Below are 12,217 nucleotides of genomic sequence, written 5' to 3' on the forward strand. Positions count from 1 at the left end.
GTTTTGTTTCTATTAGAGGTTGTAATCTTTACAACTTAAAGATGTGACATATTTTCATACCAGCTTCATCACTTATTAACACTTTTATTTTACCTGAGAAAAAGCTGTGATGGTGATTGCTCTCAGGACAGGGTGATGCCTTATTTGTTGGTGTTTCTTCAGCATGCTACGGAGCGCCTGACCCTTAGTAGAACTCAACAAATAATTGCTGAATGAAAGACGAGTTTTCCCTTATTTTATGCTTTTCCATAGCTTGAACTTCCTTTGGCAGACACCATTGCCTGATGACATTTGACAATTTGGTGCAGTGTTTTTGATAGCGCAGGAGCCCCACGCCTGATCTAAGAGGAATAAGAGGGCTCCATTCCTTGAGTAAAAGTTGATATTTTTTTAAAAAAATTCTGTGAGTGCTTTTGTCTTCCTATGGTCTTTGGAAGTCTCCCAAGTTGTAGGAACATCTATTCTCACACTTTTCTAACGGCCTGCCCAGCCACTCTACCTATATGTCGCACAGATACCTAAAACTCATATGTCTTAAGCTGAACCCATCTTTTCTTTATTTGATCTTTCTCTTTCTATTAATATCATCACACTTATTCCAATTACTTTAGTAACTTGGCATTGTGCTTGACTTCTGCCCTTTCCTGCACCTGATCCATATAACTTCTGATATTTCTGGGCCAGTACTGCCAATTCTGCCTTCCCGACATCACCTCCATCTGTCTCCTGCGCTGCACACCCAACTGTCACTTGCTTCATTACATTGTCTGTGCTTTTCTTTTTTCTTCTTTCTACCTCTAGTCCCTTCCTTTTAAATCAAGATATATCATCTTGAAGCAGATTTCTAAGTATGTCACCCAGCCATTCACCCTTTGTCCTAAAGCCCCTACCTAATTGCTTACAGAACAAAGTGTGAACATCTTACCTGTTGGTTTTAGAGCAGCATTGTGCAATAGAATACAATGCAAATTGCAATCTGGGGGACAGTATGCTAAGTGAAATTAACCAGGCACAGGAAGGCAAATACTGCATGATATCTCTTGGATGTGGAATCTGAAAAAGTCAAACTTAGAGAAGTAGAGAGTAGAATGGTGGTTATCAGGGGCTGGGGTAGGGTGGAAAACGGGGATATGGTGGCCAAAGGGTACAATGTTTCAGATAGACAGGCAGTATAAGTTCTGAGGATTTATTGTACAGCATGGCGACTATAGTGAATAATGATGTATTGAATACTTAAGAATTGTTAAGAGAATAGATTTTCAAAGTTCTCATCACAAAAAAGTATGAGGTAATAAATATGTCAATTAACTTGATTTAATCATTCTATGAATATATATATCAAAAGACATATATCAAAACATCACATTATACTCTATAAATATATAACTTTTATTTCTCAATGAAAAATAAATATTAAATTAATAGAAGTTGTAGTAGCCATTTTAAAAAAGTCAAGTGAAAATAATGTATTTTCTTTAAGCCAATATATTTAAAATATTATTTCAACATGTCATCAATATAAAAATCATTAATGAGATATTTTACATTCTTTTTTTCCTACTAAGTCTTTGAAATATGTTTTTGGCTACATTTCAAATGGCCAATGGCCATTGGTGGCTAATGGCCCTTATTTTAGTGCAGTTCTAGCATTTCACTAACTTTTACAAACCTGCTCCTGACTCTAATTTTCTTTCTTCTGTATATACTCCATGCAACAGTCAGTTTGAACTCTATTTTAACATTGGTAAATAATCCAAGTTATTTTGCTTCCCTATCTTTGTCTTGTTTCATATCCATAGGATGCTATTCCCCCTTCTACATTTCCAAATCTTGCAAGTGCTTTAGGGCTTTGTTCAAATGCCTCCTGACCCACAAGGTCTTATCTTCCCTAACGTAAATAAACTACCCCCCCTCTGAATTTTCATAGCCTATTTTCTGTGATGTTGCTTAGCAATCTTAATTTTTCTACACATCCATCATATCTCCTTTATTAAGTCATAAACTTCTTGAAAGCGAGCACTATATTTTCTTCATTGTGTCACACATGATGCTTAACCCTATGCCTTGCTCATAAAAGCATTTACTGCATGCTTAATGAATCATAAGTTAAACTCCATATGAAGGTGATTTTATTAACTGGGCCAAGAAATGATTACAAGTAGTCAAAAATGAAAAAAATGTACCTGCATGTATATTTAATTATTTTTGGATTTATGTAATATTGAAAACAGTGCTATTAAGTTAGAAAATATACCTTTACCAAACATGACATACTTATATGGCATATGTAAAGAATTTATAAGGACATCTTTTCACTTAGAAAGTGCCAGAAGAATACTTTGATAGGTTACTTTACATCTTGATTAGCCACTCTTTGAAAGAGGATGCTGCAGGAGGTTGCTTTTACTTATCAATTCCTTGCTAAGGACCACAGGGAATCGGAAAGAACCTCTCTGCCTGTTTAGACTGGTTTCTGGGCCATAAAACTATGCTTTCTCTTTTGTCTGTTTTATATTCTTATTTCCTTCAGGGTGATTGAATCAAACAATTGACCGTCTCTAAGGAAGCTTGATATCAGTGAAGCTAATTCCTTCATGATGACGTCTCTTCTTAAATTTACCTTGGACCAATTCCCGTCATTGTAAAATAGATTCTTCCAATAGAAAAGCCTAAAATATGTTAATTGATATACCAAGAACATGGAAAGTTTTCATATTCTAAACCAGCTTCTCTTTTTCTTGACTATAACTCAGTGGAAATTTCCCTCTGGTCACTGAGTGTGGCAGATGCTGTCAGTGCTTCATCCTTCTCGCCTGGAATATTTTCACCCATGCCGGCCTGCTTCCATCATCCAGGATGTTTGCACAGCAGGATGGAAATACCTGAGATTTAAAGCATTCCTGGGGGCAACCCCTAACCAATGACTGAAGGATGTGGGGTAAAATACACTTCACTCCCTCAACCCCTGGCTGTGTTTTATACCGTCTTCCAGAGCTTTCCCCTCACCCATTTCAGTCAAGTAGTGTGCTTGCTGCCTTAATAATGCATCCTTTATTGTTTGCCTTCCCTTTCTTTTCCTGCCCTAATGTGGGCGTCCCTGCCTTAATTAAATCTAGATACACTCAATCCTTGACTCAGCATCTGTTTCCTGGAGAACTCAGCTAAGACACTGAGCTAATCAAAGATTTAAGGCTGTTAGTATGGTTTCTATTCTCCCTATCCCTCTTTCCTTCTTCCCGACTCTTTTCTCCTTCCCTCTCTCTTTCCTGTGACTTTCTTTTCCTTTTCTTTTTTTATCCAATATTTATGGAGGGTCTGTTGTATGCAAGTCACTGAATAATAGAGACGAAAGGAAGTGTCCTTGTCCTGAAGAATCTCGAAGTCTAGCCAGGGAGACAGAGCTGTAAAAAGAACATTATAATACAGAGTGGTAAGTATATAAGATAGAGAGAAATACAGAAAAACAAAACAGAACAGAACAAAAACAAAAAAAAACAGGACATCAGAAAAGGCTTGCCATGGGAGTTGATGCCCAGACTGTTTTTAAGTAGTTGTTCTTAAACTGTGCTTTCTATACCAGCATCAGCATCACCTGGGAACTTCGTAGAAATGCATATTTTTCAGAGCTAACTCAGATCTACTGAATAAGAAACTCTAGGGGTGGAACATAGCAAACTGTGTTTTGACAAGCTCTGAAAGTGATTCTGAATCATTTATCTCACTTCACCAGTGGCTTTTGAAGTCACCTACCAAATAACACTTGCATTGTCTCAGTCAGTTTCTGGAAGTACTCAAATTATTATAGTGCTCTTGAACTACCAAATGTTTTGATTACCTGGGGCCATTTGGAATGATGGCAGTCTAGTTACATAATAGGTTTTCTCATTAAATTATGTGGAATTATATTCCACTGAATGTAGCATGATTGGTTTGGCTTTTTTTTTCTGTAACATTTTCTTTTTAACTTCTAAAAAAGACTGTTTCAGCCTATTGCTGATTTTGATAACTGGTTTTTGTTTTTGGACCTTTTTGGAGGAACAAAAGATTCTATCCAAATTTATTTCAATTTATCCCTACAAATATCCTCATCTGACTGAATGGAGAAAATGGTGTTTGTTTTGATAAAACACCAAGAAGAGCCATCAAGAGAAAATTACTTGTTCTAAACACTTAATTCTAAATTACTAAAGCTCAAGCACAGGTTTAGTCATGTTGATACTAGGAGATTAATTTCTGCATGGACCATTATTGGGTATCCTTCTGCCAGGTGTCTGAGAGCCACCCTATATAACATGAATCCAGTGGGAGAAAAAAAATTAATCTTGAAGATTTTGTGTGATATCAGAACAATATCTGGCTGACTACTTAAAAAAAAAAACTTTTAGAAAGTGATTGTTTTAACACTTTAAGTTTGGTAATGAAAACAACCTTCTTGGTTTGAATGGTTATTAAATGGTTTCCACTTCATTATATGCACTGGCAGGTCATAGTAAAAAAATAAAAATCTAAGCAATTTGAGCATAATACTGTAAATCCTGGTGGTAAAATTGTTTGACAAGCTCATTACTAACATCATTAGAGAAGAATAAATAGAAACATGCACTCAAACATAAACCAGTAGCAGAGAGTTCTGAATGATTTTTTATTTTCTTAGTTTTGCTAATCCTATTTTCTCAAATGTAAAATCATTGTGTGTGTGATCATCCTATGGAAACATACTCATGTATTTCTCAGTTTATACTCAATTACTTTTTTAAATTATATATAAGACATGTAGTCCCATTTGATTTGCATATCATAGGGGCAGATAAAGTTGACCTAAATTAGGTGGATTTAGATTGGTCTCTCCCCAATCTAGATGTCCTCCTTACCTTCCCATTCATGAACCATTACCATTTTCCTATGAATCCAGATTGAAAATCTGAGTTTTATCTTTGACTCCACCTATCTTATTCAACTCTGGCTGCCATAACAAAACACCAGAGACTGAGTGGCTTAAACAACACAAATTTATTTCCCACAGTTCTACAGGCTGGGAAGTCAAAGGTCACAATTCTGTCAATGTAGGTTTCATTCTGAGGCCTCATTGCTTGGCTTGTAGGTATTAATAGTTGCTGTCTCACTGTGTGCTCACATGGCCTCTTCCTTATGACTGCTTGGGGGCGGGGAGGAGAGCGAGTCAGCACTCCTATGTCTCTTCCTCTAAGGGGACTAAATCTCATTATCAGGACTCTGTCCTCATGACCTCATCTAACCATAATTGCCACCCAAATGTCCCATCTCCAAATATCATCACCTTGGGGGCTAGGCCTTCAACATATAAATTTTGGGGGAACAAAAACATTCAGTCCATAACAGCTGCTGCTTCTCAGTCACCAAGTTTTGTCAAATCTTTCTTTGTGAACATGCATCCATCTGTCTCTTCCTTTCCAATCTGATTATGAACATTTGGATTTAGTACCCTTATTACATTGTGGCTGGGCTGCTGCACTAGCGTTTACATAACACCTCTAATTTAAAAAAAATATTTGTCCATCACCCAGTTCCCAGATCAATCTTCCTAAAATGCTCATATTGTGTCTGTGCCTAGCTGAAAAACATGAATGGTTCACCATTGTCTATAAGATAAGATAAAACTGCTTGGCCTGGCAGAGGTCTACAATCAGTCTGTATATCTTTCCAGACTCATTCCCTCTGTTTTCACTTTTCTGCAGAAAGACTAATGTCCCATAACACTAAAGGTCCTGTGCTCACGCAAGCTGGCCTTCCCAGCTTCATGTCCTTCACACTTGGTGTCTTCTCACTTCCCTCCCCACCTGTCTAAATTGCACTTGAACTTCTATATCACTGGGACTCTTCCAAGAATTACTGCACTCTTAGGCCAATGTGTTTTTTACTTGTCATTTGGCATTTTTTTAGCTCTATTTGGTAAATATGAATGCATCCGTAAACAATATATAATATCTCTGTGTATTTCTTAATTTAAGTAAATGAACTCATCTCATTCCTATCCTCTTACAAGAGGGTGTTTTTTTTAATGTTATAAATATACACAGTTATTTGTCATTATTTTTCTTTATTTTTTTATTTCAGTAGATTTAGGGTGTACTGTGTTTTTTGTTACATGGATGAATTGTATAATGCTAAAGTCAGGGCTTTCAGTATACTCATTATGAGAATAGTGTACAATGTAAATGACAGGTTGATTTTTATCCCTCTCCCACTGCCACCCTCCCTGCTTCTTAGTTTTCAATGTCTATTATACCATTTTTGTTTTATTTATGTATACATTTTATATATATTGCTTTTGTCTCATCCCACAAGTCAGAGCTTCAAGTGTGTCCATCCTCCAGATTGTGCACACCATACCCATTAGGTGTGAATATACCCATCCCCTCCTCACCCTCCTACCTGCCCAATACGAGATGAATGTTACTACTATATGTGCCCATAAGTGTTGATCAGTTAAAACCAATTTGATGGTGAGTACATGTGGTGCTTGTTTTTCCATTCTTGTGATACTTCACTTAGTTGAATGTGCTCCAGCTCTATCCAGGATAATACAAGAGGTGCTAGATCACCATTGTTTTTTGTGGCTGAGTAGAACTCCATGGCATACATATACCACATTTTATTAATCCATTAGTATTGATGGGCACTTGGGTTGTTTCCACATCTTTGCAATTGTGAATTGTGCTGCTATATAAACATTCTACTGCAGATGTCTTTTTTATAGCATGTCTTTTGCTCCTTTGGGAAGATGCCCAGTAATGGGATTGCTAGATCACATGGTAGTTCTACTTGTAGCTCATTGAGGTATCTCCATATTACTTTCCACAGGGGTTGTACTAGTTTGCTGTCCCACCAGCAGTATATGAGTGTTCCTGTGTCTCCACATCCATGCCAACATTTATTGTTTTGGGACTTTTTGATAAAAGGCCATTCTCACTAGAGATAAGTGATCTCTCATTGTGGTTTTGATTTGCATTTCCTTGATGATTAGAGATGTTGAGCATTTTTCATGTGTTTGTTGGCGATTAGTCTATCTTCTTTTGAAAAGTTTCTGTTCATGTTCTTTGACCAGTTTTTGATAGGGTTGTTTGATTTTTTTCTTGCTGATTTGCTTGAGTTCTTTTGTGGATTCTGGTTATCAGCCCTTTATTGGAGATACAGCATGCAAAAATTTTCTCCCATTCTGTAGGTTTTCTGTTTGCTCTCACGATAGTTTCCTTGGCTGTGCAGAAGCTTTTTAATTTGACCAGGTCTCATTTTATTTTTGTTGTTGCTGTGATTGCCTTTGGGGTCTTCTTCATAAATTCTTTGCTTAGGCCAATGTCTATAAGAGTTTTCCCAACATTTTCTTCTAGAATTCTTATAGTTTCATGCCTTAGGTTTAAGTCTGTTATCCACTGTGAATTGATTTTTGTCAGAGGTGAAAGGAGTGGATCCTGTTTTAGTCTTCTGCATGTTGCTATCCAATTTTCCCAGCACCATTTACTGAATAAGGATTCTTTTATTATTGGAAAGAACTTATATCAAGTAAAAATATGTCACTAGCAATTTTTTTAAAAATGATTTATTTTCAGCAATTTTATTTGCCATAAATAAATTGCTGATTGCTGTTTCCCAAGATTCTATAGTGCTAATAGCCCCTTCCCAAATATACTGTTCTCCTCATATAGTTTTTCTTCATTGGTCTGTGAATGTGGTGAATTACATTATTAGAATCCATTTATTTTTGGGATAAATCCTGCTCATGATTGGATCATTTAAAATTTCCTGCTGGATTTGATTTGATATGTTTTATTTGGAACCCAATCAACATCATGTCATCAATACTGAAAATAGTTTTTCTTACCATCATAGCTACCTTCTCAGTCAAAGACTAAATTGTTTACCATTATCCCATTGTTTGTGTGGTTAGAACACCTGACTACTAGAGAATCATTATTTTCTTACATATATCCAGAACACATGTCTTCATTCTTCTTTATTCATCAGTGTTACAACTTCACTGAAAAGCTATCAACTTGGTCTGATTTATTCCTTCAGTGCCTTTGCTACTTTTGCTAATGGTTCTTGGTGTTCTCTATTTTGTTTTTTGTAAATGCTTGTTTCATTATTTTTACTTAAAGAGGCTTTCATGAATGTAATTTTCAGGCTTATTGTAAGTATTTGAAAGATCTATGCCAATTTCTCTTTTAATCTTCACTTCTCTATTTTCTGAAACAATGGCAAATGATTTAGATGTGTATGTACTCTAAAGACTCTATCAGAAGCTAATCTCCAGTGGTGAATAAAGCTATGCCAATTTTGCTTTTGAACCAAATGAAATAAAGAGGAGAAGCAAGATGTTTAAAGTGGATTTAATGGCTTTGGGGGTGGACATATGTTAAATGAACTTTTTTTGTAACTTGTGGGCTCTTTCTGTGAGTCACATTAGAACCAATCAACACTCATATGCATGTTATTTAGATATTGGTGCTTAGTAACACTTGCCATTGTTTCCTCTGAGAGAAGCTTCTGTGATCAAATCTCATGTTGAAATTTGATCCCAGTGTTCAATGTAGGGCCTGGTGGGAGATGTTTGGGTCATGAGTGTGGACCACTCATGAACGGCTTGGTGCCCTCCCTGGCATGATGAAGTGAGTTCTTGCTGTATTAGTTCACACGAGAGTGGGTTGTTTAAAGGAGCCTGGCACCACCTTCCCCTCTCTTCTTCTGTTACCATGTGACAGACCTGCTCTTCCTCACCTTCCATCTTGACTGGAAGCTCCCTGTAGTCCTCACCAGAAGCAGATGCTAGTGTCATGCTTGTATAGTTTGCAGAGCCACGAGCCAAATAAAGCTCTTCTCTTTATAAATTCTCCAGCCTCAGATATTCCTTTATAGCAGTGTAAAATGGACTAATACAGTTTGTATAGTGAACAGCCTTGGAGGATAGAGATACTATCTCCTTATGGGGCAGAAGGTAGATTTGTTTTTGTCCAGGGAAATAAAGATAATATCTCCTTCTGAAGCAAAGGTTAAGCACGTTTGCTTGTAGTACCCTTATAGAAGATTAGATTTTTCTAAGTTCAGAGTTTCTCAATTGTGATCCAAACCCACTGTGTAAGCAGCATCTACCTGGACTTCTTCCTCCACATTTCCCTCTTGGAACTTAGAGGCTTATGAGAACTAGTGCAAACATGGAACTCATGCTTCCTCATGTGCCGTGAGTAATTAAGTCCTTTGTCTCTGACCCAGGTTTCTCTTGTCTTCTGTCATCACTAATGAAACTGTAGCAGGCTAACTTGTTAGGTTCCAAGCTGGGAAAATCTCAGACCCTTCGTAGTTCTTGACATTATCTGTTTTGAACTTCACATAGTACATAAAATACTTTATGAAAATTGTATGGGATTCTGAGTTTTTCAGGGACAGAGTTATGAGAGAATCTGTTTATTCCTTCTGAAATGTGTCTTACTCATGAGAATCTATATGTTGGTCTCTTATGAATTCAATTATTAGATTCATTAAAAATTTCATCTAAGAAGAAAGAGTTTTTAAATTACAGTTATAATTATATATTTGAATAAATAGAACATAATAATGACTATTAATTTCTTCTAGAACAGTGTATGCTATGCTGTAGTTTGTTTTTAATAATTATTTAATATCCTTTTATTTTTATCACATTATATTTTCTATTTTTGTATAGTTGCGATTTCTCTGTCCCTTGTCTCTTTTTTTCAATTAATCATGCCAGTGGTTTATTTAATTTATTATTTCATGTTCCAGAAAGAAACTCAACTATTGGGTTTATTTATTGGTTCTACTCTTTTTCTGATTTAGAGTTAATAAATTTCTGACTTGTTAATCCTTTCCTTCTGCTTTCCTTAAGGTATTTTTTTCCTTCTCATAGCCTTTTGAGATAAAATGATTAATTCACTTATTTTCACTTTTATTTGATGCTTGGTATTACAAACCTTGCTATATTTTAAAAGCTCAGGTATGTGGTATTTTCTTCTTATTTTCCAGTTCTGGTTGTAACTTTTTTCCTTAAACTACAGAATTATGAAGATAGACCTTCACTTTTAGATTTATTTATTTATTTATTTTGCATTCCTGGAGTTAGCACATTGTGACCAGAGACTAGAATTTGTATGAGTTGTAATTTTTAGAGCCTAATGTAAATTTCAAGACTAATTTTTGAAACTGTTATAAAGGCCCTTTCAATTAGGTATTTTCTTTGTCTTCAGTGTAAAGTTTTTAAATTCAGGGTCTTACATGAGCTAGGACTTGAATACAAAGACAAATGGTAAGGAAATATCAAGAATGCATACTAGGTTTTTGACTTGTGGAAACGGTGAAATGCTCAAAATGGCAAGAATGATCTTTGAATTTTCCCATTAACAGCTGGGACATTGAACAACTTTAATATCATTTGCTTAAAAATCTTAACTCATAAAAATCTTAGATTGGTGATTATATTATTCATTTGGAATACATCATTAGATAAGAAAACTGTTTAAAATATATAATTTCTTCTAGGGACACTAAAAGAGTTTGAAATTTTTTTTTTTTTTAACTTCACATCACTTGTTAACTTCTAATTGTTTTCTGTGGTCATAACTAAATATCAACCTGTCACAGTTACTCTTCAGAACTTGGAATCTACCAACATTCTATGTCATTTGGGCTGTAACAACACTGTGAGCTGGGAGTGAATCCTAGAATAAGAATCAGTCTTATCATGACTTCTGCTGCCTATAATGAGTGTTTCCAGAGGAAATGGTATGTAATACATTTATAAAGTGATGATAATGCATATGCTCTCGGCATTGTGCTATTTCCATGCTTTATTGACATCATCTTTCATAACAACCTTATGAACCAGGCATTATTTTAAAGAAAGAGAGAGCTGAATATTGGAGAGATTAATTACTATGGCCAATGTCACACGGCTGAAACAATGAAACAGAAATTTGGAACCAGATGTCGAGGCCCCAGAGTCCATATTTATGCCATTACCCAGAATTGTCATACAGTGTGCTACCATTAAACAAGGACACCAATGTCCTGGCCCAAGACCCACCTCAAAACTAGATTTCTCTCTAGTTACTTGGAACCAGAGAGATCTGGATTTGAATTCCAGCTTTACCCTCTATTATCTGTGTGTCCTTGAGTAAGTTACACCCTCAGTGTTATTTTGAAGATTAAACAATATGTATGCAAGGTGGGCCATTGGCTTATGCACAATGTCATCTCTTCTTTGAATTTAGGCCTTTTGAGTAGACACTCTGGGGAGTGGGACCTGAATTTTGATAATTTAACTTCATCAGAAAACCAAAGTCCCTTACCTAATTATCAGTTTTGGGCTTTTGAGTCCAGGAACAGGGTCTGCTGTTTTAATCATCGCACAGAAACATTAGTGTCCTTGTTTGTTTGTAGCACATTGTATGGAAGTTCTGTGTAGTGGTGTGGATATGGAACCCAGGGCCTCAATAGCTGAGGCCAGGTCCCTGCTTCATTGTTCCAGTTGTGTGACATTGGCCAAAACAATTAATGTGCCCAAGCCTCAGTTCTCTTTTCCTTTAAAACTGGAATAATATTAATGCCTGACTCATCAGGCTGTTGGGAGGGATAAAGTCAATAAAGTGTGAAAGCAGTTAGCACAGTGCCAAGAGCATATGCATTGTCATCACTTCATAAGTGTATTACATGTAATTTTCTCTGCAAACTCTCATTATTAAAGGCTAAAAATAGCCTGAGTTAGACTTAAGGAGTAATGGTAGAGGATGGTCTGGAGATTGTTTCTTCTTCTATGCTCAGATTTTGACGATTAATATTTAAGGTAAAAAATTTTAAATGCAGAAATGAAATACTTGATTAAACTATCACATCGGTCTTTCATAATGAGGAGGATGACACTGAGGCTTCAAAGGAGCGATTATGGTTGTCCTGCTATTAAAAAATACAGATTTGTTCTATAAAATCTAAGTGTTTATAGAAAAGGCTAGGAAAAGGGTAGAAAAATTAGGATAATGAAGAAAAAAAATGGCAACTCATTTGTAGCTGGTTGTTGACAATAACTGACCCTTGCAGGGCATTCTTCTAACTGTTGCTGGGTAGTGCTGGGTTACTTTTCAGCAAACTGCAGGGAACTTCTGACTTGAATTAGAACCTGTAAGTGTTAGCATTGGGGCTTTCTCTTAAAGGGCTCTTTGGGTTCCAGCTG

Source organism: Eulemur rufifrons, chromosome 15 (assembly GCF_041146395.1).
Source record: "Eulemur rufifrons isolate Redbay chromosome 15, OSU_ERuf_1, whole genome shotgun sequence".
Lineage (NCBI taxonomy): Eukaryota > Metazoa > Chordata > Mammalia > Primates > Lemuridae > Eulemur > Eulemur rufifrons.